This window comes from Globicephala melas, chromosome 6 (assembly GCF_963455315.2).
Source record: "Globicephala melas chromosome 6, mGloMel1.2, whole genome shotgun sequence".
In the NCBI taxonomy this organism is placed as follows: Eukaryota; Metazoa; Chordata; class Mammalia; order Artiodactyla; family Delphinidae; genus Globicephala; species Globicephala melas.
In genome coordinates, this window is record NC_083319.1 from 81,728,197 (window position 1) to 81,740,274 (window position 12,078).

The 12,078-nt window shown below is 38.1% G+C and overlaps 1 protein-coding gene and 1 long non-coding RNA gene across 12 annotated transcripts in view; one reads left to right on the top strand and one right to left on the bottom strand.

The window, feature by feature from the left end:
• LOC115840211 (uncharacterized) overlaps positions 1–6,966 on the top strand; it is a 50,519-nt gene extending 43,553 nt beyond the window's left edge. For all 4 annotated transcript variants that reach the window (XR_009564362.1, XR_009564364.1, XR_009564365.1 and 1 more), the window contains one exon: positions 6,114–6,966. This is a non-coding gene — a long non-coding RNA (uncharacterized lncRNA). The remainder of the gene's footprint in view (positions 1–6,113) is intronic.
• FRMD3 (FERM domain containing 3) overlaps positions 1–12,078 on the bottom strand; it is a 314,195-nt gene that overhangs the window by 15,360 nt on the left and 286,757 nt on the right. The window lies entirely within an intron of this gene.

Sequence of the window (12,078 nt, forward strand, 5' to 3'; positions counted from 1 at the left end):
TGAAAGAAATTAAAGATGATAAAAATAGATGGAGAGATATACCATGTTCTTGGATTGGAAGAATCAACATTGTGAAAATGACTCTACTACCCAAATAATCTACAGATTCAATGCAATCCCTATCAAACTACCACTGGCATTTTTCACAGAACTAGAACAAAAAATTTCACAATTTGTATGGAAACACAAAAGACCCCGAATAGCCAAAGCAATCTTGAGAACGAAAAAGGAGCTGGGAATCAGGCTCCCTGACTTCAGACTATACTACAAAGCTACAGTAATCCAGACAGTATGGTACTGGCACAGAAACAGAAAGATAGATCAATGGAACAGGATAGAAAGCCCAGAGATTAACCCACGCACATATGGCCACCTTTTCTTTCATAAAGGTGGCAGGAATGTACAGTGGAGAAAGGACCGCCTCTTCAATAAGTGGTGCTGGGAAAACTGGACAGGTACATGTAAAAGTATGAGATTAGATCACTTCCTATCACCATACACAAAAATAAGCTCAAACTGGATTAAAGACCTAAATGTAAGGCCAGAAACTATCAAACTCTTAGAGGAAAACATAGGCAGAATACTCTATGACATAAATCACAGCAAGATCCTTTTTGACCCACCTCCTAGAGAAATGGAAATAAAAATAAACAAATGGGACCTAATGAAACTTCAAAGCTTTTGCACAGCAAAGGAAACCATAAACAAGAGGAAAAGACAGCCCTCAGAATGGGAGAAAATATTTGCAAATGAAGCAACTGGCAAAGTATTAATCTCCAAAATTTATAAGCAGCTCATGCAGCTTAATAACAAAAAAACAAACAACCCAATCCACAAATGGGCAGAAGACCTAAATAGACATTTCTCCAAAGAAGATATACAGACAGCCAACAAACACATGAAAGAATGCTCAACATCACTAATCATTAGAGAAATGCAAATCAAAACTACAATGAGATATCATCTCACACCAGTCAGAATGGCCATCATCAAAAAATCTATAAACAATAAATGCTGGAGAGGGTGTGAAGAAAAGGGAGCCCTCTTGCACTGTTGGTGGGAATGTAAATTGATACAGCCACTGTGGAGAACAGTATGGAAGTTCCTTAAAGAACTACAAATGGAACTACCATACGACCCAGCAATCCCACTACTGGGCATATACCCTGAGAAAACCATAATTCAAAAAGAGTCATGTACAAAAATGTTCATTGCAGCTCTATTTACAATAGCCCGGAGATGGAAACAACTTAAGTGTCCATCATGGGATGAATGGATAAAGAAGATGTGGCACATATATACAATAGAATATTACTCAGCCATAAAAAGAAATGAAATTGAGCTATTTGTAATGAGGTGGATAGACCTAGAGTCTGTCATACAGAGTGAAGTAAGTCAGAAAGAGAGAGAGAAATACCATATGCTAACACATATATATGGAATTTAGGAAAAAATGTCATGAAGAACCTATGGGTAAAACAGCAATAAAGACACAGACCTACTAGAGAATGGAGTAGAGGATATGGGGAGGGGGAAGAGTAAGCTGTGAGAAAGCGAGAGAGAAGCATGGACATATATACACTACCAAATGTACTGTAGATAGCTAGTGGGAAGCAGCCGCATAGCACAGGGAGATCAGCTCGGTGCTTTGTGACCGCCTGGAGGGGTGGGATAGGGAATGTGGGAGGGAGGGAGACGCAAGAGGGAAGAGATATGGGAACATATGTATATATACAGCTGATTCATTTTGTTGTAAAGCGGAAACTAACACACCATTGTAAAGCAATTATACTCCAATAAAGATGTTAAAAAAAAGAATCATTTACTGTGATCAAGTGGGATTTAGAGCTGGCATGCAAGGATGGTTCAACATACACAAATTAATGGGATATATCAAATTAACAGAATGAAAGAAACAAAATCATATGATCATCTTAATAGATGCAGAAAAAGCTTTTGACAAAATTCTACATCCATTTGATAAAAACTCAACACATTAGCTATAGAAGGAATGTACCTCAACACAATAAAGGCCATATATGATAAGCCCATGGCTCACATCACACTCAATGGTGAAAGATTGAAAGCTTTTCCTCTAAGATTAGGAACAAGACAAAGGTGCTCCCTCTCACCACTCCTATTCAACATAGTACTGGAAGTCCTGGCCAGAGCAGTCAGGCAAGAAAGATAAATAAAAGGCATCCTAACTGGAAAGGAAGAAGTAAAATTATCTCTATTTGCAGGTGACATGTTTTTATACATGGAAAATCCAAAAGACTTCACCAAAAGACTATTGGAGCTAACTGCCAAATTCAGTGAAGTTGCAGGATACAAATTTAACATAGGAAAATCAGTAGTGTTTGTATACAGTAACAATAAATTATCTGAAAAAAAAAGATCTCTTTTTACAACAGCATCAAAAACAATAAAATATTTAGGGATAAACTTAGCCAAGGAGATGAAAGATCTCTACTCTGAAAATTATAAGACACTGGTGAAAGAAATTGAAGAACACACAAATGAATGGAAAGGTATCCCATGTTCATGATTAGAAGAATTAATATTGTTAAAATGTCAATACTACCAAAAGCCATTTATAGATTCAATGCAATCCCTATCAAGATTCCAATGAAATTTTTTACAGAAGTAGAAAAAAAAATCCTGAAATTTATATGTAACCACAAAAGACCCTAAATAGCCAAAGCAATTCTGAGAAAGAAGAACAAAGCAGGAGGATATTCACATGTGAAAGAATGAAACTAGACCCCAAACTTCCACTACTCACAAAAATTAACTTGCAGTGGATTAAAGACTTAAATGTAGAACCTGAAACCATGAAACCCCTAGAAGAAAACATAGGAAAAAAAGCTCCTTGACATAAGTCTTGGCAATGATTTTCTGGATATGATCCCTAAAGCACAAGCAACCAAATCAAAAACAAGTGGGACTACATTAAACTAAAAAGCTCCTGCAAGCAAAAGAAGCAAACAATAAAGTGAAAACCTATGGAATGGGAAAAAAATTCCCAAGCCATATCTGAGTAGGGGTTAATATCCAAAATATATAAAGAACACACACAACTCAATAGCAAAAAAAAAAAAAAACCTCCAAATAATTCAATTTTAAAATGGGGAAAAGGCCTGAATAGACATTTTTCTCAACAGGATAAATGAAAGGCCAATAGGTACACAAAACTAGGCTCAACATCACTAGTCATTAGAGAAATGCAAATGAAAACCACAATGACATATCATTTCATGCCTTTTAGAATAGTCATCATCAAAAAGACAAAACAAATAAATAAAAAGACAGCTACATGTAAAAGAATGAAATCAGAACACTCTCTAATACCATATACAAAAATAAACTCAAAATGGATTAAAGACCTAAATGTAAGCCCAGACACTATCAAACTCTTAGAGGAAAACATAGGCAGAACACTCTATGACATAAATCACAGCAAGATCCTTTTTGACCCACCTCCTAGAGAAATGGAAATAAAAATAAACAAATGGGACCTAATGAAACTTCAAAGCTTTTGCACAGCAAAGGAAACCATAAACAAGAGGAAAAGACAGCCCTCAGAATGGGAGAAAATATTTGCAGATGAAGCAAGTGACAAATGATTAATCTCCAAAATTTACAAGCAGCTCATGCAGCTCAACAACAAAAAAACAACCCAATCCAAAAATGGGCAGAAGACCTAAATAGACATTTCTCCAAAGAAGATATACAGATTGCCAACAAACACATGAAAGAATGCTCAACATCATTAATCATTAGGGAAATGCAAATCAAAACTACAATGAGATATCATCTCACACTGGTCAGAATGGCCATCATCAAAAAATCTACAAACAATAAATGCTGGAGAGGGTGTGGAGAAAAGGGAGCCCTCTTGCACTGTTGGTGGGAATGTAACTTGAAACAGCCACTATGGAGAACAGTATGGAGGTTCCTTAAAAAACTAAAAATAGAACTACCATACGACCCAGCAATCCCACTACTGGGCATATACCCTGAGAAAACCATAATTCAAAAAGAGTCATGTACCAAAATGTTCATTGTAGCTCTATTTACAATAGCCAGGACATGGAAGCAACCTAAGTGTCCATCAACAGATGAATGGATAAAGAAGATGTGGCACATATATACAATGGAATATTACTCAGCCATAAAAAGAAACAAAATTGAGTTATTTGTAGTGAGGTGGATGGACCTAGAGTCTGTCATATAGAGTGAAGCAAGTCAGAGAAAAACGAATACCATATGCTAACATATATATATGGAATTTAAAAAAAAAGAAAATGGTCATGAAGAACCTAGGGGCAAGACGGGAATAAAGACACAGACCTACTAGAGAATGGACTTAAGGATACGGGGAGGGGGAAGGGTAAGCTGGGACGAAGTGAGAGAGTGGCATGGACATATATACACTACCAAACGTAAAATAGACAGCTAGTGGGAAGCAGCTGCATAGCACAGGGAGGTCAGCTCGGTGCTTTGTGACCACCTAGAGGGGTGGGATAGGGAGGGAAGGAGACACAAGAGGGAAGAGATATGGTGACATATGTATATGTATAGCTGATTCACTTTGTTATAAAGCAGAAACTAACATACCATTTTAAAGCAATTATACTCCAATAGAGATGTTAAAAAAAAAAAAGATAACAAATGCTGGTAAGGATGTGGAGAAAAGGGTACCCTGGTGCACTGTTGGCAGGATTATAAACTGGTACAGGCAGTATAGAAAACAGTATGGAGGTTCCTGAAAAAGTTACAAGTGTAAATGTTAAAAATTTTGCACTAGCATATGAACCAGAAGTTCCACTTCTGAGAATATATTGAAAGGAAACAAAAACACTAACTAGAAAAGATATCTGCACCCCCATGTTCATAGCAGCATTATTTACAATAGTCAAGACATGGAAACAGCCTCAGTGTCCATTCATCTGTGAATATATACATATATACACAAAGAACACACACACACCAGAATATTATTCAGCCACCAAAAAATGAGAAAATCTCGCCATTTGCGACAACATGGATGGACGTGGAAAGCATTATTCTAAATGATATAAGTCAGGTAGAGAAAGACAAACACTGTATGATCTCACTTACATGTGGAATCTAATTCTTTTTTAAAACTCATAGAAAAAGGAATCAGATTTGTGGTTACCAGAGACAGGGAGTGGCAAGAGGGAGAATTAGAGGAAGGGAGTTAAAAGGTACAAGCTTCCAGTTATAAATAGGTATAAGGAATATAATGTACAACATGGTAACTATAGTTAATACTGCTATATGATATATATGAAAGTTAAGAGAGTAGATGCCAAGAGACCATATCACAAGGAAAAGTTTTTTTCTTTTTGTTTCATTTATATGAGATAATGGATGCTAACTAAAGGTAGTGCAGTAATCATTTCACAACATTTGTAAGTCAAGCCATTATGCTGTATACCTTAAACTTATACAGTGATGTATGTCTATTATATCTCAATAAAACTGGGGAAAATGATGTGCAGGACTGAATTACTGGTTTTATCTTTTAAATATCAACAGATATTTCCTAATAGCTCTGGTATGACAGTCCTGAGCAGCCTAAATGAAAGATACCATAAAACATGCAAGCAAAATACAAAGGGCCAATAAGCACATGAAAAGAAGCTCCACATCGTTAGTTGTTACCACAATAAGATAGCACTTCACACCCACTAGAATGGCTATATTTTTTAAATAGATCTTTACTGGAGTATAATTGCTTCACAATACCGTGTTAGTTTCCGTTGCACAACAAAGCGAATCAGCCATATGCATACATATATCCCCATATCCCCTCCCTCTTGAGCCTCCCTCCCACCCTCCCTATCCCACCCCTCTAGGTCATCGCAAAGCACCAAGCAGATCTCCCTGTGCTATGCTGCTGCTTCCCACCAGCCAACTATTTTACATTTGGTAGCGTATATATGTCCATGCCACCCTCACTTTGCCCCAGCTTCGCCGTCCCACCCCGTGTCCTCAAGTCCATTCTCTATGTGTACCTCTTTATTCCTGCCCTGCAACTAGGTTCATCAGTACCATGGTTTTTTGTTTTTGTTTTTGCTTTTAAGATTCCATAAGGAGGCAAGAACGTACAATGGAGAAAAGACAGCCTCTTCAATAAGTGGTGCTGGGAAAACTGGACAGCTACATGGAAAAGAATGAAATTAGAACACTTCCTAACACCATACACAAAAAATAGACTCCAAATGTATTAAAGACCTAAATGTAAGACCAGACACTATAAAACTCTTAGAGGAAAACACTTTTTGACATAAACCACAGCTATAATTTTTAAAACCTGAACATAACAAGTGTTGGTTAAGGGTGAGGAGAAACTGGAACCCTTGAACATTGCTGATAGGATTTTAAAATGGTTCAGCTGCTATAGAAAACAGTTTGGCAGTTCCTCAAGTCAAACAGAGTTACCATACGATCCAGCACTTCTACTCCAAGGTATATACTCCAAAGAATTAAAAACAAGTCCTCAGACAAATACTTGTACAAAAATGTTCAAAGCAGCAGTAATCCAATAGTAAAAAGTTGGAAACAACCCAAACATCCATAAACGGATGACTAGATAAAATGTGGTTTATCCATATAATAATATTATTCAATCATTATAGACATGATACAACATGGATGAATGTCAAAAACATGCTGAGTGGAAGTAGACAGACACAGAAGCTTACATAACATATAATTCCATTTATCTCCATATGAAATATCCAGAACAGGTAAATTCATAGAGACAGGAAGCATACTGGTGGTTGCCAGGGGCTGAGGGAGGAAATGAATGGGGAGTGTCTGCTTAACGGGTACCAGGTTTCCTTTTAGGGTGATGAAAATGTTTTGGAACTAGAGAGAGGTGTTAGTTGCAAAGCTGTGAATGTACTAAATGGTACTATATTTTTCATGTTAAAATGGTTGATTTTATGTGATGAACTTCACTTCAATAAAAATTTTAAAAAAATAAATGCAAGCTGTAATTTTTCTACCACCATATAATACTCCATGAAACCTGAAGGGAGAAAATGTTCACAGTGTAAGGAAAGATGACAAGAGTTATGACTTTCTGGAATACTACATCTTACATATCTCGTATTCCATATCCCCAAGAAGAAAGGTCATTTTACTCTCCTCTTTGGGAAAGCAGTGAAAGCAACATATTGTCTATGAGTGGCATAACTGCTCTAGAAAGACCACTCCCAGCCCCTTTGGCTATTTTCACCATCCTGTGGTCACAAAGATCTTCCATGCTCTTTGTTCTTACCTAACAGCATTTTCTCATGTAAATGGCCTTTCCTCCTTAAGTCTCCTTTTCCTAATACGCAACCTATTCTCCCTCTGCCTTCTGTTTTCCATATCCTTCTCCTATAATAAGAGGTAAAGGGAAACCTCAAGTTTACAGACTGCAGTATTTTGTTGACAGCAACTCCATTCTTCCAGTTGCTCAGACCAAAAACCTTGACTTTCCTCTGTTCACTCTCACTATGGACCCATCAGCAACTTCTATGTCTCTACCTTCAAAGCACACTCAGAATCGGACCACTTCCTACTACGTCCACCGCTACCAACCTGGTCTAAGCCTCCGTCTTTCTCACTTACATTACTGCAGCAGCATCTCATCTGGTCCCCCTGCTCTAGCCCTTGCCTATGTAAGGGTCATTGTCAACACGGCAGCTGGAGTCATCCTTTGAAAACATAACATGGATCATGCCACTCATCTGCTCAATGTCCTCTAGCGGTTTTTCATCTTCCTCAGAGTATAAACCAAGTCCTTGCAGGGATGTCTACTCTCCTAACCTCTCTGACCTTGTTCTGCTAGGACCCTCCCCCTTGTTCATGCCACTCCAGCCACAGAAGCCTGGCTGTCCCTCAAACATGCCAGTTAAGCTCTCTCTTGCTGTTCTCTCTGCTTGGAGCACTCTGCCTTCAGACAGGTTCACACTCTGTCCCTCTTTGCAGGTTGCTAAACAAATATCACCTTCTCAGTTACATTATGTAAAATTTCAGCCCATCTCCCCAGTACTCCCTATCCCCCTTCCCAAATTTATTTTTCTTCTGAGAAATCCAGGATCTAAGAAGGAAAAATAGAGCGCTAGCAAGGTGAAATAGTGGCTTCTGGGAGAGTCATAATCATGGTCATTAATTCAGGGTCACAAAAGCGAGTGCCTCTACAGGCCAGGCAGGTGCCTGATGTGAATGAGTGCAGGCCAGGTATGGGACAGTAGGGAGTGGTGGTGACCGGGGAAAACTGACCATATTGAGCTCCATCTGAAAGCTTTAAAATTCAAATTAAAAAAATAATCTGTGCAGTCCATACAAAAAGAGCCTGTGGGTATTTTTAGGCCTATAGGCTGCTAGTCTACAAATGCTACTAGATAAATGCTGTGATAAAATCAGCTACATTACTGATGTTTCAAAGTTGCCCAAGTATTCCAGTACTTGGATCTCAACAACAGAAGTATTCTCTTATGTTTCTGGAAAGGAGGAGTTAGGCAGGGAAATAAATGCTTTCTTCCCTGTCATAGTTTTTCTAACCAGTAGCATTAGATGTGCTGGAGTTTCATAATACTTTTCCCCTCATCTCTAGGCTCAAATTTTTAGTGGGATAGAGTGGAAAGTAGACCAGACAAAGGCTGGACAACCCAGTTCTGCCACTTATGAGACTTTAGTTCTTAATAACTTCCATCGACCAATTTATGAATAAAGAAGATGCGGTACATATATACAATGGAATATTACTCAGCCATATAAAAGAATATTACTCAGCCATAAAGCCATTTGTAGCAACATGGATGGAACTAGAGATTATCTTACTAAGTGAGGTAAGGCAGACAGAGAAAGACAAATATCATATGATATGGCTTATATGTGGAATCTTAAAAAAATGATACAAATGAACTTATTTACAAAACAGAAACAGACTCACAGACTTCAAAAATAAACTTATGGTTACCAGAGGGGGAAGGAGGGGGGGAGGGATAAATTAGGAGTTTGGGATTAGCAGATACAAACTACTATATATAAAATAGATAAACAACAAGGACCTACTGTACAGCACAGGAAACTCTGCTTAATATTCTATAATAACCTATAAGGGAAAAGAATCTGAAAAAGAATAGATATATGTATAACCAAATCACTTTGCTATACACCTGAAACTAACACAACATTGTAAATCAACTATACCCTGATATAAAATAAAAATTTAAAAAATATTCTTGGAGCTCAGCTTGCTTAACAACAACACAGGAGTAACACCTACCTCATAAGCCTGGGGTAAGGGTTAAACAAAATTATGGATGCATAAGTGCTGTCTGTATCAAAAAAAAGCTATAGGAATTATATGTTACTATCTTACCAAAGAAAATTAGGCTACATTGGCCTGTTTCTAAGCAATATGTACATACAATCTATTGACAAGCAATATCATTTTATCAACACAGATTAGTTTTCTAACAAGTCCACTACTACAGAGTACAAGGGAAATTATAGTTGGTTATCCATATTTTCTTAATTTTCTTTATGTGATAGATGCTTAAAGTTTCCTACATGCCTTTTCTGATGAACTGGACAAGAATGTCCAAAGAGACCAGAAATGTTAAATTAGTGAGACAATCTACACTGTTTCATTAAATTTATTTTACTTCATCAGTACATGAGAAGCCTCCTAAATGTATTCACAAAGCTCAATGGCTAAAAACGTTTTTTAGAAGTGATATGACAATGCTTAAGGAAAAGGAAATAGCTTTCAAGTTTCTATAATTATGCAGCCCAATTAAAATTATATAATAGCTGAAAGTTTCTGACACATAGGAAATAATGTTAACTTACATTTTAGTAAATATAACTATTTTATGCCATTATTATCATTATTCAACTTGAAGAAATACTTCATGAAGTGAAATAGCGAGAATCAAACGATGCTGAAGGAAAAGACTGGCCACTGATGATGGACAGGCTGTGTGCCTGCTGTGTACAGTCAAGCAGGTTGTGCACTGCTCATTCCAGGCTTTGGCAAATGGCATCACTGGTCACCAGCATTCAGGTTCCCTCTGTGGCACCCCAAGTCACTCTGTGCTGGTACCCAACTACGGAATGCCCCCTAAACCTGCAGAGCAGGGACACAAAGAAAGCGGTACCACCACCTGGCAGGGAGGAGGGTATTTTAGAAAATTGTAGAGGCTTTTTTGGCGGTCACAATGATTGGCAGGGTCAGCATCATTTAATGGGAGGGCGTCAAGGATGCCAGACATCAAAAAATGCATAGGATGGTCCCACAAAATAAAGAATTATTTTGCATCCCACATAACTTTTAGATGTCCTATTAAATATTATCCATGTTGGTGAGAAATCTATTTAGAATGATTTGAATCTAGAATCTACCTGTGTTTTACATTTAAACCTAAAGCATTTAGATATGATTTTAACGTATTTTGAATTTTTCAGGCATACAACCACTGGGTAAATTGAAGGTATCTTGCCAAGAGCTGTTTACCTGTTGAGAACATCACATCACTGCTGTCTGAAATGGCTAAGGTGTCCAAGATGCCTACCTAGTAGCACACGTTCTTGCATCTGTTGAGTGGTGCCCATGTCCCCCCATTACATTCACAGAGGAGCCAGCATCCCATGCCTTCATTCTGCCTCCTGGTGAATTATGCTTAAGAAAAACCTTTGGAAAGACTTAACTATTTTATTATGAATTACTTCCAAGTTCTCCTGTCATTACACTTAGAGCATTATTTTGACTTTTAAAGTTATGTGTAAGTAGACTGTGTTTTCTCTGAGTTTCATTTCAGGATGGTAGAGAGAACATTAAGATCTTTGTTACTGAATCTGAAGGGCACACTGAATCAAAGGATTGACAACCACTGCTCAAGAATACATGAAATTGTCAGGTCTCTACGGAGTTCACATATTTGTTGCCGATTAACCAGAACCGTCCTTGCTGAGGTGGGCTAACTTCTGATTGATCCACTTATGTTGATCGGTGTAGCCATCCTGCCACTGGGAGGTGTGCTGTACTCTTGAATTGAGGATAGGGACAAGAAGAGTGAAGGAAGAGTGGGAGAGAAGGAAGAGGTCATCACTCCACTTCTAGGAAATATGATGGAGTGGAAAGAACAGTGGCCTGGAATTCTGGGGACCTAGATTCAGTTCCACAGAACTCTGTGTCCTCCGACATGGTACTTCAGTTCTATGAGTCTTAGACTTTTTACCTGAAAAATGGACCACATCCCTTCCAGTCTAGGTCTCTCAAAAAAAGTCCCACTTGACACTATACATATACTTTCCCTGAAAGCACCAATCACCTGCATATAAGAAGCAGAGCTATTTCTCCTGTATCTGTTGAGAAACATTGTGGGAGTGGGGAAAAGACAAAAGCACTAAAATTTTTAATACATTCTTACAGGGATAGGAATTTTAAGTACATGATCATGTGATATTCATAAGAGGAGATGAGGAAACTGAGGCTCAGAGACGTTAAGTAACCTGCACAAGGTCATGACGCCAGGACACAACAGAGCAGGGGTTTGTACCCAAGCCTGCCTGACTCCAAAGCTTGTTCCAAACCACCATGTTTTCCTGAAGAGAAGGGGATCTGAGAGGCCCAGAAAGACCCTCACTTCTTAACTAAAGAGGAAGAGTCTTGTGTTATTGGCCAATTTCATTTGCTGAAACCACAGTATCATTATATGTAAGGTGATCACTTGTCCCTATTTGCCTGGTACAGTCCCACGGTATGCCTGTTTCCTAGCAGCATTATTAAAGTGCCCCTTTCGCTCTCAAAAGGTTTGCCTAATAGATTTTATGGTCACCTAATTACGTGCTTATATGTCATACCTCCTGTGATTGTATCCTGGAAGCCAAAAAAAAAAAAAAAAATCACTTGCTGTTGTGGTATAACAAGTTCACTGTATTATGCATGTGCTATCAGTGCCCCAAATGTTTTCTATCCACATTTAGCAGCATGCAGGCTTCGAACTGTAGTAAGATGGTACGCCATTAAACTCCTGTGTGACTCCT